Genomic DNA, 27,389 nt, shown 5'->3' on the forward strand with positions numbered 1-27,389 from the left:
CTGAAGAGGGCCCAGGAAGTCACCATCCCCCTAGTGGAATGCACCTTCAACTGCCCTGGCGGCAGAAGGTCTGCAGATTCATATGCTAACTTAATAGCATCCACTATCCAGTGGGAAAGACGTTGCTTTGATAATGTCTGCCCCAAGGTCTTGGAGATGACACACAAACAACTGCTGTGTCTGCCTCACGCCTCATGTACGGTCAATATAACACTGTAATGTCCACACTGGGCAGAGCGTGCGTAACCATTCTTCCTCTAGGGAAGAGAAAGGGGGAGGATAGAACGCCATCAACTCCAACGACTGGTTAACATGGGCCGGAGATATAACCTTCGGCAAGAATGCTGGATTAGGACGCATGGAGACCCTAGACCCGTCTCCTGCGAAGCGAGTACAAGAGGGATGCACTGATAGTGCGTGTAACTCACTCACCCTCTTAGCTGAAACCACAGCTAGTAAAAATGGGGTTTTCACAGACAGGAGCTTCAACTCCACATTGTGGAGAGGCTCAAATGGGGTCTTGGTAAGGGCTTCCAGCACCACATCAAGGCTCCACGACGGTAAGCTGGTCCGTTTTGGAGGTCACACCTCAGGAATACTTACGTGCTTATACCTACCTGGCTGAAAGCAAAGAAGAACGTGATGCTGCGTGCACAGGGTATTCTAAGCCGACAAGGGGCGGGCTTAGACGTCAGTGCATGCACCAGCCTATCAGCAGCTTTGAAATAAACTCAGCTAAATCCTACTGCCTGTGGGTGATATCCCATACTATATGGTTATTTTTTAATTGAAGGGAACCATTACAGCAAACCGAAAATTTCACTTGCTTCATTGAGGATAAAGCACTTTCACAGCAATATGTGGATCCAGATGATGAAAACACCTTCAAAGCAGCGGACTTTATTTTTGGGTATTTTTGGTCAGAGACCAAAACGCAAAGCTTGTTTTGTCATTTTTCATTACCTTTAATGACGAGTCATGTAGCAGGTCAGCTTTAGAGAAGCCCTAACACTTCACATGCTTCTGATATTTAAGTTGGCTGTGTAAGGATCATCAGTGCATTGAAGCAGAGGCGCCAGGGATTGAAAATCCTGAAAGTGAGAGGAGGCCTATATTTTTCTTTATTAAAAAAAGTGCTGTCACAAAAAAAACCCACTTTTTTATCTTCCTCAAAACAAGAATGTTGTCAACCAAAAAAAATGATAATAATTTTGACCAATGAAAATGCAAGTCTTTCACGATTCCGGCCAGTAATCCCACCCTACATCAGACCTCAATTTGACCAATAAAAAAACATGAGTGTAACCAGTCCAACAATTAGAGAAAGACAAGTATTTGAATCTAAAGCCGTGTTCCTACAGAAAATCCAGGATCCGCGCCCGCACTGATGCCTCCTTTTGTTTCTAAATTCACCATTTACACACAACAATATTGCCGGTTCACTGTCGGCAATTTGGCGGCTTATCTCCATTTACACAGAAGGTGGATATTCTTGCATTAACATAATTTGCTAGTGTTCAGTACCGTGATCAAAACAATGAAAAGATTGGAAGACATAGAGAGAGAATTTAGCCATCACTTGCTTCTTATTACACTGCATGTCATTAACTTTTCTACTATTGTGGAATATATTAGCATCTCAATTCCATCACGCTGTACATTTATCACTTCCGCTCTGATGGTCAAAAGTTCCCTTTCTTCTTTTTCAGACCAATTACTGCCTTGGTCACTTGTCATTTTGTTGGATTCAATCAACACGTGGCAGAACAGGAAATTGTGTTTACTTGAACGCAAAATGCGGTGCCAATGGCGGCATTGCAGTTTACACTGAGAAAAAACAGTTTCTGTACTGGCACATAGCCGTCTCTGAGCCACCTCGAAAGGTGGCTCAGTGCCGACATAAAGCGTGACTACTTTTTACCAGCATTTCCCATTTACACAGTGAACCACATCAATGCCAGCACAGACCTGGCAATTTGCTTCTGTGTAAACATGCCTTAATTGTGTCTTGGTTTACTACAAAGCCCTGTTAGATGAAATTTAGGTGCATAACCATTTCCCATGTTTACCAATTTCTGCCAACAAGAACAGTGCTACTTCAAGTATATCTGACTTTAATATTTTACAATGAAAATTAGTTCATAGCTAAATCTGAGTGCAATACATCTTATAACATCATGTTAAAAATTGTACGTTGTTCCTGTCAAATAAATACATAAATACATTCTCCACAGTACAAGTTATTTGATTTTAAGACCATTGGTAAAGTTCAGCTGTAACTAAATGATTTCAGTGGGTAATCAGGGAAAATTATTATTTATTTATTTTTAAGTCACAGCACTTCTTGTTTTAAGATTTTTTTTGATGACAGCACTGTCTGTAATAACGAAAGCATTCTTTTTAGGGGTCAGCAATACGTTTCCATAGCTACGCTATTCTTGCATCAGTAATGAGAAAAATACCAGCGTGTTCTAAGAGTACTTGAGAAAATCACAACCCACGACTTGAACATTTTGTTCTGACATAAAATAATCATGTTTAGTGCTGATATTTGCCTGTGTATAGTTGACGTTTAAATGCAAATTTCAATTCTAATAGCGCATTTACTGTAGGAATTGTTTTGTGAAAATACTAACACCGAACTAACGCAGATTACAAAATCGGAATCTTACATTTTCAGCAGTACAATTTACAAAAACTGACAACTTGGAAACAATTTACTGCAGTCCCCAATAAAATGTACAGTATTTGTCGATGTTTTACAGAACCATTAAAACTGTATAAACCCAATTTTTACTGTAAACACAAAAAAGTATGATGTAGAATATTAATAATTTTAAATACTTACCTTTTATTTTTTTTTTAAGAAAATTTTAATTGTATCTTAACTGGAAAAAGGGAAGTCACTGGCCAAAACGCTGATGCAAGCAGAAGAGCTCTGACCAAGTTCTTACCTTTCAAATGAGCCGTTGACAATCACTCCAATTGGAAATCACTCCAAAAGGAAAAAATATGCGATTTACACAAAATAAGGAAAAAAAAACACACCTGTTAAAAAATAATGTTAAGGTCTAACATTTTAATATGGGGGGTTTTGGAGGGCAACAAAATGTATGCTAAAAAAGTGGGTGGCACTTAAAAGTTTGTGCACCACTGTAATTGAATACAGCCAGCAGATAGAGAATTATAAAATACAAGTTCATTTTCAGATACCCCTGGCAAACTATATATATTGCCAGACTCTGAAGTTTCTATGGGTGCCAAGTTTTTGTGGTTTACTTGGTCATGTGACCACAATATACAGCTATTATTGTAAACAAAATGCTACTTTTTCATAAAATGTATTAGATCTGCATCACATTTAGTCCCTAAAATCCTTTTAAGCTTAAGAAACTTTTAAGCTTCTGGATGCGCCTGTGCCAATGCGTACATCTTTTCGTTGGTTTTGGGGGGTTTATTTGCTCTAGACAGACACCAAGCAACCTTGAATTTTCCACTTCGAAATATGCAGCCCACGATCCATAACACCCACCCAAATTTAATGTGCCCAGTACGCCGCTAAAGAATGAGATACCCTGACATAAGTATACATGTTTTAAAACTGCACAAAATAAGGATTTTAGAAATGGGTAACATGACCTTTTCTGTGGCTTGGCTTTTTTCTCAGACTGTGGCAGTATCCGTATAAAATGTCATTCATTAAGTATTGCTACTGTTTCCACTCTTTCAGTCTCTGGCATTTGTTGTGCATCAGACAGGAGGCTTGAGATCACAGAGGTCTGAAAGTCCAGAAAAGTGAACAGATTCTCTGGAACCATACCGTACACTACATGGCTGTTGTACAAATAAATCTGGACCATGTACATGCCAAGCTTCTTATACCATGTAGTGGTCTTCCTAGCAGCATTGTACAGCTCCAGCATCTGGTCAGACTTATCCACGCCTACCATGTTTTTATTGTAGTTCACGACACACATCGGCTTCTTTGTGTGCATGCCTACACCTCACATAGGAACTGCTATGGTTCCCTCACCATGGACGGTGGTAAGGAGGTACACATCCTTTTATTTATCTGTATATTTCATTGCCAGCAGTTCCTCACAGTGCAGAGCGCTAGTTTTGCCACACCTCTGTTTCTTGGTTGTTTGGTCTTATTGTGCCATAAGTCATTGTTTGGGATGTGTACAAGGCCCTAAACAAAGGGATTCCTGTGTAGAAATTATCTACACACAAATGGTATCCCAGGTTTAGGAGGGTAAAAACCATGTCCCACACAATTCTCTCACTGGTCTGGAACCATAGGGTGCAGCCAGGCGGCTCAATCTGAGACTCCTTTTTAGCTTACGAAATTAACTCTCAGCTCGCCAACACCCGCCATTGCTACAGTACACATTCTAAAAACACACACAAATTTTTCACAGTTCCCAAAATATTTTTAATAAGACGGAAAATCGTCTAGACAGAACACTTCCATCTGAGGTGGTATGGTTGCGAATATTGAACTTCAAACTAACTTTACAACTGGCAATACCATATTGTTAGTTTAGAACTAGGCTCGTCGTTGTTAAGGCCGTTGCTAAGCAAATGACGCATTGACTTTCCCAGTATATTCAAATGGGGTGGGGAGATACTGGATTTCATTTTAATTACCTTGACAATGATTCTAAAAGGACCGACAATGATTCTAAAAGGATGTTGCTAATATAGGATAATCTAAATGTTTTGGCGATTTTATATCTCTGAAATTCTCAGATGACTGTCCTGGAAATCGCTAGATTTGTAATTAGTCACTTTTGATAACAATTGTTGTCGTAAAGTAGCTTCAAATGTTTCTTATTCTTACTGCGACTGGCTGCAAAGAAAACAGGGATAGCCAGATAGTGGATAATGTTTGTTGGGTTGGCTTTTCTTGGGTACAGTTTCCTAGTAACTGTATTCTGGGAGATGTAATTGTTAGTGGAAGTTTTAAGGGAGGCAGACAAGCATTGAATTTAAATGTAGTGTGTATTTCAGATTTTTTAACGTGTAAAAACAGCAGATATGCGTAATTATCTGGACCGCTGGTTTTGAGGATCCAGAAATGTATTCCAATGTAATTACAAGTTGTACTTGTGACTTTAAAAAGTAATTGTACTAAAAGTACCAATAATAATTCTGATTACCTTTCCATGGCTTTTCTGGTAGTCGTTGGTAAAAGCGTTTTTCTTTCATTACAAACAAAAATGAAAAGCAGAAATTGAATTGATTGGGTGTCAAATACATTTACATTTTTAACTCTAACACCAGTATACTGTGGTATAAAACAGCAACGTGCAGTCAATCATTTAACATGTTAAATGATGAAAAAGAATAAACTTGAAACAACCCTTTTTTAAGAGCTTGCATATTTATTTAAGTACTACTAAAAAAGCCAAAATACACAGGATACTTGTAATGCATTATTAAAGATCACATTATTACAAAAGCTAGCATTATCAACTGTACAGTTCCAGATATACCTCAGCATATAAATGCCTGAACTGCCTAAAACTGTCTCTGGCTATATACAACACAGCTGAAATTCCTAGTCTAACATAAAAAAGACAACTGCAGATTATCAACTGTACAGTTCCAGATATACCTCAGCATAATATGCCTGAACTGCCTAAAACTATCTCATATAATCATAATTGCTATTGTGGACGTTAATTTCTTGCATTTTTTTGGCTATAACAAATTTATTAGTTATCTATTTTTTCTTGCCTGTATAATAAAATAAATAATAATAATAATAATAATAATAATAATAATATAATAATAATAATAATAATTACTAAGAAAAAAGAAAAATCCATGCACCAGATTTAAATTCAGAAGCTTAGCCAGGTTAGAATATATCTCAAGGCTTGCATTGTAAAGGAATAATCTAGAACAATAGAAGTACAAAGCTATAGGGGGTTTCAGACTGTAACCACATTGCATTACAGATGGAATGAACTAAAAGCAAGCAAATACAAAACTGCAAATAAGTATGACTGTTACGTTTTAAACATTTACAAATTATTTATTGTATGTCTGTGAGTTTCCAAAATAAACTGGCCAAAATGAATGACTGGCATCAAGGCTTTTAAATTTGAGTTTCTTACCATGAATTTGAATTATTAACATTATGGCTGACCCACCTTTTTAAGCTAAAGGTTACTTTTATTCATTTTTGTTTGTTTGTTTGTTTAAACTTGTCCTGTGTTAGTTTCACAACCCCTGTTACAAGGGTGAGAGTGGGACCATGGAACTGATGAGACCACTCAGCTGACCTTCAACACATAGCAGGTAGCAGGTAGCAGGAAGCAGAGGTTCAAATTCAACAAAGAATAAAAATATCTTCAGTAAAGAAAGAAAGGGATCAGTGATAATGTTGACAATGACCACAACAGGCTTTGTTTAGCGTTACTAAGTGACTCCAAGTTCACAGGAACAGCTTGGGATATCCCAATGCATTCTGGTCCTGTAGGCAAAAAGTACTTGACTGCTTTGGAATGTCAGTCAAAAAACAAACTGTCCTGGTAAACTTGGAGCAATATGGTCACCCAACAGACATTACAACTGGTTAGCATTAACTATTCATTATGTCACATTTTAAGCCACATATTGTACAGTACAGTATGTGCCTTGAACTAAAATATTTCTAAACTGGTAGGGAACTATGGCTGGTGTCACTTAAGCATGGGGAGGGGAAAGACACAGCCATCTTAAGCGGATTTCTGTATTTTAAAAACAAAACAGAAAATGCTAAACTGACTATGTCGTCACCTGTGAAAGCCCAGCACAAATATGCCCTTAACTCCTTATTTCTAAAAAGCTTTAAGAATACCCAAAATATCAATAAATCGATAATGTTGTTTCATTAGTATAATTTTAAGGACAACAAGCATGTAAAAAATACTGTTGCTTCAAGCTGTTTTTTATGACCTTCTTTTAAGTGAGATCGTGGTTTTTAAAAGCATTTTATTAATTATTTCAGTAACTTAGCACTGCATGGTTTCTTATAATTGAAAATATTTTCATTTCGTAAAAAAAAGTGCCACATTTGGTGTGGTTGGACATCTATATTTTCATGTTATACATAATCTTTCAATATATTAAAAACAAAAAACCCAGTGAGCAGTGCTTGGATTTAAAGGAGAGCATCTAATAATGACGTCTCAACTCTTAAGAGATTTAAAATATGGGGGAACTTAGTTAACGTTGCAGTTTTATAGTTGTTCCCTCCCAGTAAATCATGGGCCAAGTCTTCCGTCTGACTTGTTTCTTATTTTTAAAAAACTCAATAAGAAAGCCACACAGACAGGAAAAAATAGTCAATCCAGATCAAGGAACAACAACCAGGCAACAAAGCACAAACACTTTAAAACATGGAAATAAAATGTTAACAATTTAAAATAAAATAAACAATCAGAGCTACCTTACCAAGGAGCATAGTGAAAGTCCAAAATAGCACCATTCATCAGTGTCTCATTCCCATGGCAGCACCTCAATCACTTACCACAAGGAAACAATGCATTTCTACAACTACTTTTAAACATCAACATGTATATGGTTAACATATGGAGGTATACAGGCAACTTAATGAGAAAAACCTACTAAACTAACAAGCCTATTAATGTCTAAATGAAAACAGGGGACTCTCTGCCTCAGTGAAACAGATAAACTGTACGGGTGTTTGTGGTGTAGAAATGGAAGACATGATGCTCCAGCATAAAAAGGCCTCTCAGCCCACCTGTAGTGTTTGTAAACATGGACTCACAATGTGGCTATTGTAGCTCAAGTCTGTCTGAACGGTTTGGATTTGCTTTTTGTTTCAACTGACCACTGCAAAATAGACATCACAAAGGCTCAGAGTCCCAAATATGCCTAACTTACTATTTATATATATATAAAACAAAAAAAATAAAAAAAAAAAAAAAAAAGCAACCCATATTTTTTTAAGAAATCATCTATACCCAAAGACCAAATCAATACAAATGGAAGTTACATGGTTCAGGAATAATTCAGAGGTCATCATTTTTGTTTTCTGGTAGATGGTCTTCACCAGGAGACAGGAATGAAGATTTTTGTCTTTTTGCTGCCCTTGCGTCCCTGCTTGGGAGGGGACCTTGAAATCATCCTATCAAGAAAAAGCATTTTTATTATTATTATTATTATTATTATTATTATTATTATTATAAAGATAAATAAAATAAAAAGATAGAAATAAAGAACCATATAATATTAGAAAATACAAGTATACAGTAGGTATTTTGTATTTGCAATGGGATCTCTCTCATATGCTTCTCTGCCTTTCTGTAATTATTTAACCTTTCCACAGACCACCTGAAGGGAGCCGGCAGACCACAGATTGAGAACCACTGGCCTGTTAAAACAGGTTGTGACCAAAGCATATACGCTTTTTGAACTAGATCTAGAAATTCTTAAAGTCGGATTTAAAGATTGAAATAGTCTGGGCTATGGAGTAAGAATAAGGTGATCATAAGGCTCTGTGTTCAGAGGGACAGTTTGGGACATTTCAGGCTTTTCAACTTATAACCCAATGCATTCTGGTAAGCGTTGTCCTGCTTCACTTAAAGATAAGGATGGTACCTGAGACAGGTAAAACATACCAGAATGCATTGGGTTGCAAGTTGAAAAGCCTGAGCTGTCCCTGCTGAACATGGAGCCATATGGTCACCTTAAGTAAGAAAATGTTTCCGATGTTATAACATGTAATAAAAATAATAGTAATGCACCAGGTATACAAGTCTGTGTTTATGTGCAGGAGCTGCCTGTGCAGTGTGAATGTTTTTTTTTAAATACATTTTCTTGTTGGATGTTTGTGTGTTTCTGTGGAAGCTTGTAATGCTTATAGGAACAGTTAGACTTTTATAACAAACCACTCCCTCAACCCCCCCCCCCCCAAAAAACCCCCAGAAAACCTCCCACTAGCTATTTAAGTAATTGTAGAAAACAAAATAATTCCATAAACACCCAGTTGCACTTTCATTAGCTGCACAGGTCTTAAATGTGGACACTACAGCTGTCAGTTCCCTTGCCTTCCAGGAAGTCTGTTACTGCTTTACTTCCTTGGACATTTCACCCCAGCAGTATCTTCTGTGTCAAAGCATGTTACTGGCTGAATGCATGTCAGTCAACAGGAGAAGCAGCTTATTGGTTATTGACAGGAAAAAAGCCAGTGAAGGAGTGGGGACAATTTCATCCTCGAGGTGAAACATAGGAAGTGCAAAATAGGCCCAAAAGCTTGGCCTGCAAACATAGATTTCTTTAACCTAGTGTTGTGCAGTACCATATGAAAAAATGTGTTTGCTGAGGGATCAGTTACAAATGCAGTGTTTTTAAGACGTGTGAGTGACTTGCTCAGGATCACACAGTAAGTGAGCCAGGATTTGAACTAGGGACCTACTGGTTATAAGCCTTTTCTTTTGCTACTGGTCCATCTGAGAGTGACTCAAGCATCAGATGGAAATTGACTATTTGGATGACCAGATCCAACCTGTCAGTAAATCTTAAACTGCACCTCATTGGAAAAATAAAGTTAGCATAATTATTTTTGGGCGACACGTGTGTAAATTGTACCTTAAAGGGTTAATGGAAGTAATGGGGAGACAGAGGTACTGAATGTCCATGTTTATGTTTAGTAACATACAGTATTTAAATACAGTATGTGTTTTAACTTGCATACCTAGTTAAAACACTCCTATAAAAACGATCACTGGGGGAGCGTACTGGTATACCCTCCTCAGAACAGTACGTCTGCAAGTTGTGTAATCATCTGCAATTACAATTTAACAAGACACTGCTTTTTGATAGGATTTATATGGTAACTTTACTATAATATATTCATTCTTATCACTGGCACAGAAATGATTAGAATCATGATTTTGTGTTTTGCTTTGTTAAATAGATTGTAAATTATAGAAGCAGTATTTTTTTTTTTCTCGAAAGCTAAACAAGCCATTGAAAACTGTTTACAGACCTAACGATCAAAAACATTTTTTGTTTGTTTAATTTTGTAAGGAACTGTTGTAATCTAATAAACTGTTGCATACGGCAGTTAAAGCGAACAATTTGTAAAATGTGTTAATAATGCTGAAGAAACACCTTTGAAAAAGTAAAAAGTTGAGTACCAGTCTGCACATAGAATAAAGTATGCTAACAATTTTACTTTAGCCACGAAGGTACTGCTGCAAGGTATTTGTCAGTGATTCTGTGAGTAGTGTTAGGAGTTAAGGCCAGGACAATTTGCCATGGACCCAGTTGGAGGAGCTCCAGAACAGCATGCAGCGAACACAACAAGTACAAGTACTGTTAGAAGAGGCAAATAATGTTGCTAATAAACACATGACTTGTATGTTGGGATATAGACCTGTACTATCATGTGCCAAAATGATAAACAAAGCAGCATACAGTGCCTATACAAAATCTACACCCCCTTTCAAAATGTTCACATTTTGTTGCCTTATACCTGGAATTAAAATGCATTAAAAGTTTTTTTTTTGTTTTTTTTTCCCACAACTTCCAAGTGAAAAAAATATTCTAGAAATGTGGAGAAAATTAATTAAAAATAAAAACTGAAATAGCTTGGTTGGATAAGTGTCTACCCCCCTTGTAATAGCAATTCTAAATTAGCTCAGGTGCAACCAATCGCCTTCAAAATCGCACACCAAGTTAAGTGGCCACCACCTGTGTTAAACTGTAGTGATTCACATGATTTCAGGATAAATTCAGCAGTTCCAGTTCTGCTGGGTAGTGCATTTCAAAGCAAAGACTCCACCATGAGCACCAAGGCACTTTCAAAAGAACTCCGGGACAAAGTTGTTGAAAGGCACAGATCAGAGGATAGGTATAAAAAAGTATCAAAGGCCTTGAATATCTCTTGTAGCATGGTCAAGACGATTATTAAGAAGTGGAAGGTGTATGGCACCACCAAGACCCTGAGCAAGAAGGAGACTGATCAGAGAGGCTACCAAGAGGCCAATGGCAACTTTACAAGACCTATAGGCTTTTATGGCCTAGACTGGTCAAAGTGCGCATGTGACAACAATATCCCAAGCACTCCACAAATCTGGCCTGTATGGTAGGGTGCCAAGAAGGAAGCCACTACTCAAGAAAGCCCACCTTGAATCCCGTTTGAAGTATGCAGAAAAACACTCGGGAGATTCTCTAGCCATGTTGCAAAAAGTTTTGTGGTCTGACGAAACTAAAATGGAACTTTTTGGCCTAAATGCAAAAAGTGTTAAGTTTGCGCAAATCCAACACAGCGCATCACCCAAAGAACACCATCCCTACTGTGAAGCATGGTGATGGCAGCAGCATGTTATGGGGATGTTTCTCATCGGCAGGGACTGGGGCACTTGTCAGGATAGAAGGGAAAATGAATGGAGCAAAGTACAGAGAAGTCCTTCAGGAAAACCTGCTGCCCTCTGCAAGAAAGCTGAAACTGGGCCGGAAGTTCACCTTTCAGCATGACAACAACCCAAAGCACACAGCCAAAGCTACACTGGAGTGGCTAAGGAACAAAAAAGGTAAATGTCCATGAGTGGCCCAGTCAGAGCCCCGACCTAATTCCAATCGAAAATTTGTGGCATGACTTAAGATTGCTGTCCATCAATGTTCCCTAAGGCACTTGACAGAGCTTGAACAGTTTTGGAAAGATGGTCAAACACTGCCAAATCTAGGTGTGCAAAGTTGGTAGAGACCTATCCGAACAGACTCACAGCTGTAATTGCTGCCAAAGGTGCTTCTACCAAGTATTAACTAAAGGGGGTGGAGACTTATTCAATTATGATCTTTCAGTTTTGTATTTTTAATATATTATTTTTTTCTCAAAAAAAACTTTTTTCCCCTTAATAGTGTGGAGTATGGTGTGTAGATAAGTGGAAAAAATCCTAACTTAAATGCATGAAAATATGAGGCACTGACAAAATATGAAAAAAGTTCAAGGGGGTTGTGGAAGGGTGGTGGGTAATTCACTGACACAGGAGATAGACAGGTGAATGGCAACACCGCACAGGCGCCCAGTTTTATTTCAGGGTGCTATTTTTTCTTTAATCCCGCAGATGGCGCTGTAGGTCTGTGTTCTGATTTACCAATGATGGTAAACAGAACCAAGGGCATACCAAGCGATGGTACACAATACCGGCGCCCTTGCAGGTGCTTCGAAACAATAATTCAAAACAGAAGGCACAAAGAAACAGGGAAAATAAAACAGTAACAAAACTACAAAGAAAAGGTGCTGCACTTTGCAGCGATATCCCAGTTGCCGCTGCCCGTGCGACCCGGATCACTGTCCTACACTGCTGGCTCACTAGCTTGCTCTGATATACTAATCAGGGGTCTGCCCAAGGGTTCCCCGCCCTCAATGTCTCGCTCTGAACCTCCGTTTCTTTCTCTCCCACTGGTTCTCGGTCGTGGACCAGCGCTTCCGCACTCTTGGCGCGTTTAACAGGGCAGACCTGAGGAAACAACAGAGCGTTAATTTATAGGGCTAACAATCTCCCAAGACTCGCCTCTCAGCCATTCAGAGAGGGGAAAATTCCACACACCCACTTTCCCACCTCCCTGTGTCACTGCCATGACTCACAGGCGGTTGTTGGACGACTGCCGCCCTCTTCCTGCAGCCCTGTGAACACGCCAGCAGAGTCAGCACAGCACAGCAACATATCCTTCCCCTCAGAATGACACCACCGGTTCATTCAAAAATCCTACACCCCCATGCCTTCCCGTGAGAGAAAGTCTGCGTTTTGATGCAGCTTTCCTGCTCGGTGGACTACCCTGAAGGCATAGGGCTGCAAGGCCAAGTACCACCGTGTGATTCTGGCGTTGTTATCTTTCATCCGGTGAAGCCATGCTAAGGGGGCATGATCTGTAACCAGGATGAAGTGTCGCCCCAGGAGGTAGTACCGGAGTGACTCGACTGCCCATTTTACGGCAAGACACTCCTTCTCGATGGTACTATAATTTTTCTCGCGGGGAAGGAGCTTCTTGCTGATGTACAGGACTGGGTGCTCGCTTCCCCGAACCTCCTGCGACAACACTGCCCCGAGACCTGTCTCTTAAGCATCCGTCTGCAGGGTGAACCTCTTACCAAAATCCGGGCTGCATAGTACTGGCTCACTACACAGCCTCCGCTTCAAGGCGAGAAAGGCCCTCTGGCACGACTCCGTCCACTGAACCGTATTTGGGGCAGCCTTCCGGATGAGGTCTGTCAAGAGAGCAGCGAGCGTAGCGAAGCTCGGGATGAACTTTCTATAATAACCCGCTAGTCCCAGGAAAGAGCGCACCTGGGTTTTGGTTGGAGGAACCGGCCAGTCAGCCAAGGCTTTCACCTTAGCAACCAGCGGTCTGATCTGGCCACCCCCTATCAATACCCCAAATACTCCGACTCACTCTTCCCAATGGCACATTTCTTTGGGTTAGCAGTGAGCCCCGCCTCCCGCAAGGATTGCAGCACCGCCGCTACCTTACACAGATGACTCGGCCAATCCTCACTGTGGATAACCACGTCATCTATGTAAGCAGCGGCGTACTGCTGATGGGGCCGCAAGATGCGATCCATCATCCGCTGGAAAGTGGCGGGTGCTCCTTGCAACCCAAAGGGCATGGTCCTAAATTGGTACAACCCGAAGGGAGTCGAAAAGCCGTCCTCTCTCTAGATTCCACAGTCAGGGGTATCTGCCAGTACCCCTTCGTTAAATCCAGTGTCGTCATAAAATGAGCTGTGCCTAGACACTCCAGCAACTCATCTACCCGGGGCATCGGATAAGCGTCAAATTTCGATTTCTCATTGATTCGTCTGAAATCAATGCAAAATCGAGTTGACCCGTCTGACTTATCGACTAAAACGATCGGACTGTTCCAGTCACTTTGGGACTCTTCTATTACCCCCAGTCTCAGCATTTCATCAATTTCCGCTATTATTACCTGTCCTTTACGCTCAGGTATACGGTACGGCCTCTGACGAACTAGCGCCCCCGCGCTCAATATCAATGTGATGATGGGCTACTCGAGTCTGCCCCGGGACGGAAGAGAAAACGTCAGGAAACTCCGCCACCAGACCGTGAGCCTGACATTTCTGCGTTGGTGTCAGATTCTCAACAATCTGTACCGATCCTTTTCTTGCCAACACAGAAAGATCAGGTCCCAGGTCCGTGACGTCATCTGCATGCGCCACTAACAACACCTCTGGTTGCAACCAAGGCTTTAAGAGGTTGATATGATAAATATGTTTCTCTGTCCGTCGCTCCGGCTGGCAGATCTCATAGTCCACCTTCCCAACCTGGCGTGTAACCTCAAAGGGTCCTTGCCACTTAGCCAAGAGTTTCGACTCAGAACTGGGCAATAAGAGAAGTACCTTATCCCCCAGCTGAAATGTGCGCAACCGGGCTCCTCGGTTATATTGTGTCTCCTGTCTGTGCTATGCCTGCTGCAAATTGTCATGCGCCTGACTCAAGACGCTTGCGCAGGTCCAACACATACCGGACGGTATTGGTCGAATTGTCCTGCTGCTCCTCCCACATCTCTCTGACCAGATCGAGCACGCCCCGGGGTCTCCGCCCAAACAACAGCTCGAATGGTGACAACCCCGTGGAAGCCTGGGGAACCTCTCTGATCGCAAAGAGAAGGGGAGGAATCAGCTGGTCCCAGTAACGCACATCACTACGAATAAACCTGCGCAACATGCTCTTAAGGGTCTTATTAAAGCGTTCCACCAAACTATCGGTCTGAGGATGAAACACTGAGGTCCTAATGGTCTTAATTCCCAAAAGTTTACATGTTCCGCGGATTAGCCGGGACATAAAATTGGTGCCTTGATTGGTTAGTATCTCCTTGGGAATCCCCACCCGGGAAAAAACCTTTACAAGCTCGTTGGCAACGGACTTAGCGGACATAGATCGGAGGGGAATAGCCTCTGGATAACGCGTGGCGTAATCCAGAATGACAAGCAGGTGGGTGTACCCTGCCGCGCTCCTCAGTAATGGCCCAACTATGTCCATCCCAATACGCACAAACGGAGCTTCCACTAGGGGCAAAGGCACCAGTGGGGCTCATGGAACGGCTCTAGGGCTGGCCTTCTGACATTCCCCACAACGCTCACAAAGCCGCTTGACATCGCCATCCAGCCCCAGCCAGAAGAACCGTTACACAAGCCTTGCTTTAGTATTATTCCTTCCCAAATGACCAAACAGGGGAATAGCGTGAACCAGCTGCAACAAATCCTCCTTAAAGGGCTGAGGAACGAGCAACTGATGACGCACTTCACTGGTCTGGGGTAATTTATCAACACAGTACAGCAGGTCTCGATCAATTTCAAAGTGGGGGTACGTGGCGGCACGTCTGGGCTCGACCACCCGACCATTAACCACCGCCGCTTGGTCAAAGAGCCTGCCCAGCACGTCGTCACGCCCTTGCTCGAGTCGGAAGTCACGGGAGCGAGCTAAGAAATCAGCTCCCATGGCTTCCAACTCGGGGTCAGGTCGATCCTGAGCAGAGGCAGCCGAGCCAGACCCCTGCGCTGGCTCCACGACCTCCCCCCCGGACTCTTCACCAACCGCCCCCACCTGAAACTTCTCCGACTCTCTCCATTGCCAGCCCTCATTCTTAGCGATCCGGCGCTCCCATTTAGTTTTACGGGGTTTAAATTTATGGCAAAACCATTCTGGATCACGAAAGGGAAAAATCTCTCCAATTACTTCCTCTTTCTTCGCCAATAAAGAGGACGGGGCTGTCAGGGCAGTCAACCAATCTTTAAACTCCTCACAGTCCCGTCCCAGAACTACTGGTACCGGCAATCGAGGACATAATCCTACCTGCACCTGCGTCACCTGCTGGCCAATAGTCATACACATTGATCTTGGGACAGGAGCGGGCATCCCCATGAATACATTTAATATGCACCCGTCCCAATATACGTTTATGCCCCGGTGAGATTAGGCTCTCCTGTACTAGAGACTGACCACACCCTGAATCCAGGAGAGCCTGGGTTTTTGTACCATCCACTGTCACAGGAATAACAAAACCTGTGTGCTGAAGTGACTGAGGTAATTGAACATGCCTACTTGGTCGGCTGAGGTCACACTCCATCACGAGGCAGTTCCGGGCGAGGTGGCCCACCTCCCTGCACATCCAACACCTCGGTGGGCTGGTTTCTCTCCACAAAGTTTTGGCAAAAGGGGGAAACACTGGAGCCATAAAAGGGGCTCGCCGATAAGGCATCCGCGCGAGACGCCGGTCCGACACTGCAGCAGCCCGTGGGTATCCCCACCCTGCCCCAGTTCCCAGGCCAGGAGCTCCGGCCGACACCCCCCGACCAAATCCTGAACTATCCCTTCCCCCGAGTCCCCTCGCCCTCTCCGGGGCCAGTTGAGGGGTCGATCCGGTGGCCGCGCTCCTCCCAGACGGTCTTGCAGGCGTTGGCTCCGCCGCCTGGTACTATTCCGCCAGTTCGACCGCCCGATCCAGAGTATCTGGTGCCTGTCGCTGGACCCATAGTCGAGGTCCTGGGGCCAGACACTCCAGAAACCGCTCCACCACGACCAGCTCCACCAACCTGGCTTTGGTGACCGCGTAATCTTTTAGCCGGTGGACAATAGCTCGGGGGTGCTCCCCCGCCGCAATCTGCTCCTCCCGTAATTTCTTGCGGTAGTCCTCCGGGGTGGCTCCCACACGACTCAGGATGGCTGCCTTCAGCAGCGGTAATCCAGCATGTGCTCTGGGGACAGCGTCCTCGCAGCTGCTTGAGCCTCCCCGGTGAGCTGGGGCAACAAACAGCTAGCTCACTGGGCTTGGGGCCACCCAGCAGAGATCACCATGGCCTCGAACACATCCAAGTAGGCGTCAGGTCGATCCTCGGCCGTCATTTTGGTGGGTCTCTGTAGGGAGTGGTCTGGAGCTGCGGGTCTAGCTGCCCCCTGCACTGCCGTGGTGAGCGTCTGTCGCAGGAGGTCCATCATCACGGCAAACTGGGTAGCATCCATTGCCAGTCTGCTCCTTCTGTAAATGCACTGCTTGGGGCAGTGCCAGTGATTCCCACTGCTGACACCACGTGTGGAAGGATGGTGGGTAATTCACTGACACAGGAGACATACAGGTGAATTTGGCAACACCGCACAGGTTCCCAGTTTTATTTCAGGGTGCTATTTTTTCTTTAATCCCGCAGATGGCGCTGTGGGTCTGTGTTCTGATTTACCAACGATGGTAAACAGAACCACGGGCATACCAAGCGATGGTACACAATACCGGCGCCCTTGCAGGTGCTTCGAAACAATAATTCAAAACAGAAGGCACAAAGAAACAGGGAAAATAAAACAGTAACAAAACTACAAAGAAAAGGTGCTGCACTTTGCAGCGATATGCCGGTTGCCCCTGCCCGTGCGACCCGGATCACCGTCCTACACTGCCGGCTCACTAGCCTGCTCTGATATACTAATCAGGGGTCTGCCCAAGGGTTCCCCGCCCTCAATGTCTCGCTCTGAACCTCCGTTTCTTTCTCTCCCACTGGTTCTCGGTCGTGGACCAGCGCTTCCGCACTCTCGACGCGTTTAACAGGGCAGACCTGAGGAAACAACAGAGCGTTAATTTATAGGGAGAACAATCTCCCAAGACTCGCCTCTCAGCCACTCAGAGAGGGGGAAAGTCCACACACCCAATTTCCCACCTCCCTGTGTCACTGCCATGACTCACAGGCGGTTGTTGGACGACTGTCGCCTTCTTCCTGCAGCCCTGTGAACACGCCAGCAGAGTCAGCACAGATCCCCCCCCAGCTACAGGGGTATAAACAGGAAACACTTTGTAAAGACAGAGCTGTCACATGCAAAGCCACTGTTACTCATTTGGTCTGGGACACTGAATTTTGACAGGGAACACGGTTGACAGTTGTCTCAACAGTCAGTCTTCACTTGCCTACTTACTATTTATCACAAAAGCTGACGCTCAGGCACGTGTATTAGAGGCTTTTAACAGTATTACGCAAACCACCATGGCTGTTTCAGTATTCTTGTTTTTAAAGTAGCTTTTTAAAGAGCCCCTAAGAACCAACTACAATGAGTTCTACCTAGAAGTAATAATCTGTGAATAATCTTAGTTATTAACCACTGCAATCATTAAGACACAGTTTTACGTGTACAGTAAGTTTGGGGCCAGTGTTGTAGCAGCTGCAGTTGTACACAAAATGTACCATATAAAAAGTAAAAAATGTTGCACTGTTCATGCCAAGTGATAAGAATTAGGGTCATCTGTAACCCTCAATATGTAGCATTTGTCAACTATTTTGTAGACTCAGATTAGATGCCTCCCTTGATAAAAGCACCCATGTGAATTGATCTTTTGGATATTCTTGCATTGAAATGCATATGCCCAGTAGAGTAGACCAGCCACCTGCCACAAGTCAGTCTGTTTCACCTTTTGGGACGGAAGTTTGAATTGGATCCAAGAATAGATTACGTGATGGTCATTTTTATTAAGGCTACCATTCTGAGTCTTTGAGAAAGAGTAAAGGGTCCACAAAGAAACCACCACTAAATGCCTCTTAATTCAGCTGTATGAAATCAGAATGGCAGAAGAGCTCACAGAATGACCAGTTAAGGCTAATGTTGAGGTTCACAGCGAGGACTGATAAAAAAAGAGTCCCTTATTTTGGTAGGCTAGGCTTCAACTGACCTTGACTGCTACTTTCTCACTGATACCATGTACATAAACACTACTCTGTTTTTTGTTTTGATCCCAACATAGACATATTTATTTCCAACAGGGTATTGTCCTGAATAAACAAACCGACTTAAGCTGCATCCACACTGGACACGAGCGAGCGAAGTCGCCGAATGTCAATCCACACCAGACGCGCCTTGGAAACGATCCAAAAGACTGGAAATAAATACACGACCCCGCCCATGCATTCCTATTGGACATAACAGAGATGTCCAGGTCTTGTTTAGATAACAGGTTACCGCCCTGACCTCTGGCAACTCCGTTGTAAAATAAAGGTTTGTCTTGTAAAATCTTATAGATATCTTGTAGGTATAGAGTATATATTATATATATATATATATATATATATATATATAATATATATATATATATATTTTTCGTGGTATAAAAAAGCAAGGTGGTACTAGTAGTAGCAGTAGTCCGATTTGAAGCCTGTTATATCTCCAGCTGATAAAAAAAAAGATATTTTCAACAAAATTATTTTCTTGTTATACACTTACATATACAAATCACTGCAATCTCAACTGTTTCTTAAAAAATTCCTTCTTTGATCCTTTGTTTATTAACTTTTTAAAGTATTTTAAAGTGCAAAATTATTATTATTATTATTACTGTAGTTGTGTACTACATAATCACCATGTCCGTTATTATTACTATTACTATTATTAATAATAATTAAATCTGTGTTATTATGCACAGGTCACCACTAACCTTTATTATTATTTACTTTTATTTAGTTATTCCTTTTAAAACATATAAAAAATATGTTTGTTTGGCATATCTCCACAAAACTTTGCTTTATGCGTATGTAAATAACAACTTCTTGTCATGGACTTGTGCCACAGAACAATTTAGTGAACAAAACTTACTTATCATACAAGCAAACAAACAAACCAAAAAAAAGCCATAGGTTAAAATGAGGTTGCATGTTCAAGTTGTGTGAATGGAGGACCTTTTTTGTGTCATTTTTAAAAGCAAGCAAAAGTTTACATTTTTCATTTAAGAGCTGGATATGTTGACTGCATGTATGCTCCTGTTTATTTTTGCTTATTAATAAACCTATTTTTTTATGCAACTTGCATAATCGGACAGAATAATTTCTCGGAGCTGCTAAATGCACCACCTGCAAGCCACCCAGGCACTGTCTTTCTTCTGGATCTCTTTGTAGTTGTTCAATTTGCAATTATATAATAATGGATACTGCTGCACCTTATAGATTAACTTCTTGCGTCCATTATTTTGAAGCGTGTGTTTGACATGTGTCTAGGGTATTAACCTTGCTTCCGATTGGTCACTTTCATTCCAGTCGTGTAACGGAAAAAGAAAAAAAAACAGAAACAGTTTCCATTTTAGAGATGCAAAATTTTCTCAAAATTGTCGCTCGCTGCTGGTATGGACACTCCCATTTGACTGCAGTGACTTCTAAATTATTCGCTCACGTCCAATGAGGATGCAGCTTTAATCTTCAAGCACCAGATTGAGGAAATCTTTCTGCCATCAACTGACAAATATTACAATTTATTCTGATTGTTCAGTCATCTAGAAATGGACAAGATGGAGCATCCTTTCCTTAAAAGATTAACGTCAGCGCACTCTGCAAAAAAAACAGGCAAAGCACCTGAGCTCTGTGCAGGCTGATTTCCTACCAAACAGACGTCATGTCATGCAACAACCTTTTTACCAGTGTGGGTACACCTGCCTACTCTTGGACCATGACTGCTCCAAGGTCTCTTGGGGAACTCGTCTTGCCGAGTGTCAGTTCTTCAAACACAACACTGTTTCGCTCCATAGGGCACTCTCTCCTGGGCTCAGCCTTCTAGGATCTCTACTGTTGCCTCTCTGGTGTCTGGAGTTGACAGTGTCTTGCCGTCCTCTCTTGCCGCCTCAGTCTTGTGTCTGTCTCTGTTCCAAACACCTTTGCTAGCCCTGTGACAGCTCTGCCATTATAGCTCACCTACTCCTTTCATTTTCTCTTTAGCAGATGCATGCTTTTTTTTCTTTTGAAGGTTCAAGGGGATAAAAGTGTCTTAGTGGACTACTAATGTCAAGGAATAACTCTCTTCAGCCCAGATCTCTTGCTGCCAAGGCTGTTCTTTTGTTTGCACTGCAGTGAACGATGATGAGCTACATTAGTTGTGGTGTATTGTATCATTCTAAGGAAGCTATATTCAGACTGCATTCTGTTTTGTATATAATCAGAATGGAGCAAAACCTTATCCTCTGAAAGTCTGCCTTCTCCTCTAAAAAAAAAATTAAAAATATAATTTTAGACTGCAGATGGAGCCAGCAGCAACCCCAGTTTGATTTTGGAAAGAAATTTACAGTCCAAGCTGTCGACTGAATAAAAGATAATTTGACTGAAACATCTAAGCAAACTTTGTGTTACGATAATCAAGAATGTATTTTATCAGTTGCATAAGATTGAATTGGTAAACAAATGTCAGACTTCTTACCACTATAAAAGTATATTTGTTTTCTTTACATTTATTCAAAGAAATATATCAGCATCTTAATGTTCTTTTATTACATTCACTCTGCTACTTAATTTTGCAGTCCAGTAGAAAAACAACTGAAGTCTCGGCTCATGTGAGCACCGCAGAGCCAGCTGGATCAGTCTATCTTCTCTTGCAGGCGTGGTCCTAGGTGCGTTCAAGAGCAAAGTGTGAAAACAAGCTACAGTAAAGGGAATTCCATTGAAGTTCCATGCCAATTTTCAATGGCACTGTAGATGATAAACTAATCATTCCTGGAAAGCTACCGGGACTTCAGAGTCTTGAAACCTGCCCATCTAAAAATATCCCCATACACAGAAACATGTGTACAGTTTATAGCAGGAATAATGTACACCCGATTGTGCATCTCAAAGCTACTATATATTGGAAGGTTTTTGTGTTTTGTCAATTAAGCCTCGTGTACATGACACCTGGTCAATACAGTCAATTATCTTTCAGTAATGACTGCTGTGTCAGACATTAATGCTTAAAGGCCTGCAGGTCAGATGCTCAATGACTTTAAAAGTAATAATTCATGAGTCACTGAGATACCTTTCACTACAAATTATCCTAACTGTTGTTTTGACAAAAGTTAAAGACAAACACCTGGCCAGCTTCCAAATGTCTGGCAGATTTCCTTTAATTGGCAAGGCTGCTGCTTTCCAGACACACAGACCCCATAGTTCCACAACACAGTTGAATAGGCGCCACAGAAAACACCAGGCCAAGGTGGGCTTTACAGATTCAAGCTTAACAGCTTTTATATTGAGCTGTACGGGACCGCTAATTCATTTTTTGAGAGAAACACTCAGCTACACTGAACAAAAACAGATTTTACAAAAGATCTCATAAAAAAAAAAAAATAAATAAAATAAATAAATAAAAAATACTGCCACAGACAGAATTAAGCTTTTATTACTGATTGATTCCTTTTTTTTTTTTTTTCTAGCACATATTAATTAGGCAGCAAATTAAACAGATAAAACTGAAACAAACTAGCACTAAAATATACTTTGTCTGCCTACTTCTGTGTAGTGTACTGTAATAAGTTTCTTTGTTTCTACATTTTATGATGAAGTATTTAACCTGAAACACATACATCTTAGGTCTATTACTAACACATGCCTGAACTGTGCTTTATCCACCCGCCAGCTCAGTAACATACCCAAAGTCAGGGTGTGCCAAGTCTTTTGGGATGAGGCCAAGAAAGAAACAAGAGCTGATAGTTCACATAAGGTGAACTCTGCAAAAATGCATTCCTTATCCTGCTCACATAGACCCATAAGCCAGATATCTGTGTCGTATGGCAATCTAATTGATTTATTTTGCTATAGCAAGACAGACAAACTTTACAATGTTTGTATAAATTTCAGTAATATATATATATATATATATATATATATATATATATATATACATACACATATACACATATATACATATACACACACACACACACACACACACACAAAGGGTTATTGAATATTTTCTGATTAAAAATAAATACCAAAGTCTTACCAAAACACTTTCCTGTTAAACAATTTCTTTAATACTTCTAGTCAACCCGTTTTTGGCAAACACATCACTTACCCAAGCTAAAACTATCCAAATACTGTATGGGGTTGCCAGTAGCTAGTGAAGATAGAAACTCTATACCTGCTCTCACTTCACCTACCCAAGTATCTGCTGACAGAGAATAAATGGTCTTTTATGCCCAACTAAAATTAGTTATCTGCATTAGCTGAATCTCCAATTAAAAAGGCACACACATGAATAGAACTATTTATAAAGTTTATCAGGTGTTATCCAGTTTAAAGTAACTTCCTAGCACACGCCACAGTTTCTGTTTCCTATACAGTTTTAAATTAGGGACATGAGGGTACAATGACAGATGACACCATTTGGCCAGTAGTTGAGAAAAATAATGCTTTAATTTAACACCAAAAGGATCAAGTAAATCAAACAAAAACAGTGAGCTAGGTACAATACAAAAATTAAGGTAAGGGTGCCCATATTGAGATACTCTCAAGTACTCACATTCACATTGTAGGAGTGAAAGTCTAAAAGCCATTACTCCCCCCTCCCAAAAATGTAAAACTTGCCGGACATCTGACAGATCTGTTTAAGCATAAATAATTTTTACATTCCAAAGAACACAAATATACATAATTTATACACATGCCAAAACCTTTTGTCTTTTTCCAGGCTTTGTCTTTGTTCATGGACCAAAAGTATTTCTTTGTTACCATAATTTTTTTTAGCTCTTACCATTATTTTATTTTTCTGCAGGGATGGTGGAATTGCAGTCCCTCCAGCCACCAAAAGCAGCACACTACAAGACAATGGAGGCACAAAATATATTTTTTCAGACACGTATTAAAAACCACAATGAATGATATATTTAAGAACTACAGAGACATGTTAACACTTATAAGTTAATCGCTGTCAATTTCCAGTCTGTGAATTCAGAATAAAGCTAAAAAGGAAACCTAAAATAAATACTCCGGTACTGAAAGGGTATGCATGACTCCATTCGTCTTGTCTAAATTTAGGACAAAGGAATCCCTTGAACCACGGTTCCTGTCTATGATGTTCTAAATTTAGCAGGTTCCAATACATGTGAAATTGATTTTTATTTGCCTCTACCATAAAAATGTGCATATAGTAAAATACATTTTGCAGCAACCTTTTTTTAAGCGTTAAGTCGATACACTAGACTAATTTTGTTAGACTGAACCCGACTTAAGGACACCATGCAAAACAAAGACGAATAGTTAATTATGTACTGACTGTACAGTCGAATATTGTTTGTATACGTTTCCGTTTTTTTTTTTTTTAAATCGACGAATGGAAACAAACATTCAAATTAACGGGCAAAGGAACTGTAAAAAGCTGTGCGAAACACTTTTTTTAAAAAAAAACTATTCTTGTATAGAACAAGAAACAAAGTAATATGAAAACTTAAATAATTTTGAAGGATACATAAAAAGCATGGGTATTTTGTATATACAAACACAAGCACAGTGCCTAGGCAACGTACAGTGCAATAAATAAATACATAAATAAAATAAACGCAAAGTGCACGTATTTTAAGCCGAGTACATTTGGAGTCAATTCAGTTTCCAGAAAGCTGCAACCAAGAAGGCATACACCAAAGCCGTTCTACTCCATTTTATTCATAACCCGTGCAGTTACTTTTGCAAAGCATACTCATCATTTGAAATGATATACAACATACACACACGTCATATGTGAACTGCACAGACGACAAAAAAAAAAAACTATGCGCAAACCGAAATATATTGCAAACCGTTTTCAGATTACAGCTGAGCACTCGCACTGAAAAGTGACTAAAAAACTCGCGTTGCATTTTAATGTTATACTTACACTTGCAGACAAAAAGCCTCTGCTCCCTTCCACTTGCTTGCCTATCTACACGTGCAATACAATACGACTGGTGTAAAAAGGGACAAGTAGAAGTCATCTAAAAAATCACTGCACTCCTAAAAAAGGAGCCCAGCCTTGGAAAGCGCATTCCTCTCCAAGGCTGGGACTCTAATAGACTGTGTGCTGTATATTCTTAACAATGAGCTAATTCTGATGCGTGCTGGCTTTAAGCCAGGGTCTTCTGCGGCAGAGCCAGACTGCTAACTCTGCAACAGTCAGCAACTCAAGGTCCCTCCAATGTCTGGAGGAGCAGACAGCCTGCACCAATCAGAAAACAGGCACGCACATCAACCTCGTTTGTTAACACAGCTCTGCCCACTTTATAAACCGATTGGGAAATCATTTACTTTACCGGTCCAATAAAGAACGGCAAGAGGAGCTCCTTTCACCGTTGATTGGTCAAATCTACTGCCAGTCAATCGTTTTTGTCCTGGTTATCTGAGCCATATACGTGAACTCGAGCCAAAGTGGTGCAGAATTTTGAACGTTTGCCAATACTTCGTCAAAGCAGTCACATACTGTACTCGGTGTGTAGACGGCGTTTGAGGTCAAAATGTACAATACATACAGTATATCAGCTTCGAATTTCATTCATTTGAGGCACACTTACACACTGGCACACGCAAAATAAACCAGAAACACCCCCCTCTTTTCTGCGGAAAAGATTGCAAAAATCCAAAAAAAGGGCCAGCATCATCAATAGGAAAACTAAGTTGGATAATGTAATTGGTAAGCAATTTTTAGATAATGTTCAATTAATTGAATATATATATATATATATATATATATATATATATATATATATATATATATCATATATATATATATATATATATATGATATAAAATTATAGATACTAACTTTAACGGGATCCAGACAGGTCAGAAATGTCGTTTTTTGTTTTTTTGTTTTTGTTTTGTGACACGTTTATTGAGCAGCATAAAACAGGTCTGTTTTATGTGGACTACATAAGACAACCAGGCAAAATGTACTGCAGTAAACAAACACCATTATATTTTAGTGTAAAATGGAACAACATGTTCAGATGAAACAAATGGATGTGTGCTACAGGTGATTGGTACTTGCTTTTAGTTTGGGCAGTTTTGTATTTAAAAATAAAAGTATACAATAATTTTGGTTAATGCTTCTTCAGTGTTATGGTATGTTTCTTCTTGAATATCACCAATCTTTTTATGCAATGGTAATTCATCCATGACTTTAAACATCCCATCATATACTCTGAGATAAAACTATAAGAAAAAGTCAAGTCTGACAAGTTTCAGCATTGTTCCCTGGTACGATTGAGCAGTGAAGGTAAAAGCACTGAATTCTTTAGTTTGTATAACCCTTATTCAAAACAGCACTTAGAAAGATACAGAAAATAATGAGATTTGTAATCCTTGCTCCATACAAATATAAAATATGTTGTTACACTATCTTTAGTAGTTGAGGCACTTTCCAGCCCCTCTTGTGGAGACAAATATTTCATATTTTGGCTTTTGAAAAAATCATTGTCATCCAGATTTGGGACTCTGATGACATTCACTGAAGGTAAAAAAAAAAAAAAAAAAGTTTTTGAAGCTGTACTTCCTTTGTAAGCTGCCAATGCAGTTTTACATTGTTAAAATGTAACTTCGGTTTCCCATTTCAATTTCCCCCCCAGATTGAATATATGGTAAGGCTGTTGGGTTCTTACACCAAGCTGTTTTAAAAGACTAGCTGAAAAATAAAACTACAAACTCTTTGCTAATTAGCTGAAATCAGAATAACTTAATTTAATTAGTTATATATATATATTTTTTTTATTCCAGTGCCACATTCAATATAAACATAGATTTAATAAAGACCTTACCATTTGCTGAGATGAGCACAGAGGAATTCACTTTTCTACTAAACTGTATCATTAGGTGTTGTACATGATTGAGGCATGTGGATTATTTCAGTGAAGTGCATGCTAGGCTGTGCATGTCTCTCGAATATTGTTATAATGAAATTACTTAGCAAGCAGATTTTCTTACAATGTCTTTTACTGTCACCAAAAACCAGTCACATATCCATGTATATCAGACTATCCTGGATGCAAGAATGCATATGTGCTGTTGGAAAGGTCCTTTGCTTCTTCATGAAAGGGACAGCGTGTGTCAAAGACCTCACAAGCCACAGAGGCCATGCTTTGATCTTTTCGATACCATGTCTGATTGATTATATGGTACTATACAGATTCAATCAAGCTGCAAATGAGTGAACTATCTACAACTGATTATTACTTGAAAGAATCTGAAACACTGCTTAAGTGAATCCAAGCATTAATATTTAGTTGCACATTACCAACAAGTCTAAACTGTTGACTTCATAATTTCTTGTGTATAGTATTTGCTTAATTTCATAGACTTAACATGCTTCAAATGTTCAGGCCTTGTGGAATATGTACAGATCTTTGAACAAATAATAATGCGTTGCTGATTGTGGCATCAGGAATGAATGGCTGGAAAGCTGCAGTGACTGAGCTGCACATGTTTATTGACAAAACAAGCAGGAACAAACAAAACACAGGTACAAATTAAAGGGTTAAACAAAACCACACTAGATTCACAACACTACTGTTCAGGCTAGGCATTCCCCTTATCTCAGGTCTCCTCCACTGAACACCTCTAAGTCACCTCCAACAAAAAACAAAAACGCTCTGGCTCCCTTTATATAGCATGTGACAGGGCT

At 40.6% G+C, this 27,389-nt stretch overlaps 1 long non-coding RNA gene across 1 annotated transcript; it reads right to left on the reverse strand.

Annotated features, from left to right (window-relative positions):
* Nucleotides 1–7,331: 7,331 nt before the first annotated feature.
* LOC121301895 lies at nt 7,332–24,891 on the reverse strand. Its single transcript, XR_005947659.1, has 3 exons — nt 24,615–24,891; nt 23,496–23,559; nt 7,332–8,143 (listed from the first exon to the last, which is right to left on the reverse strand). It is a non-coding gene; the product is annotated as an uncharacterized LOC121301895 (long non-coding RNA).
* Between the last annotated feature and the right edge of the window lie 2,498 nt (nt 24,892–27,389).

Source organism: Polyodon spathula, chromosome 2 (genome assembly GCF_017654505.1).
Source record: "Polyodon spathula isolate WHYD16114869_AA chromosome 2, ASM1765450v1, whole genome shotgun sequence".
NCBI classification, from domain to species: Eukaryota; Metazoa; Chordata; class Actinopteri; order Acipenseriformes; family Polyodontidae; genus Polyodon; species Polyodon spathula.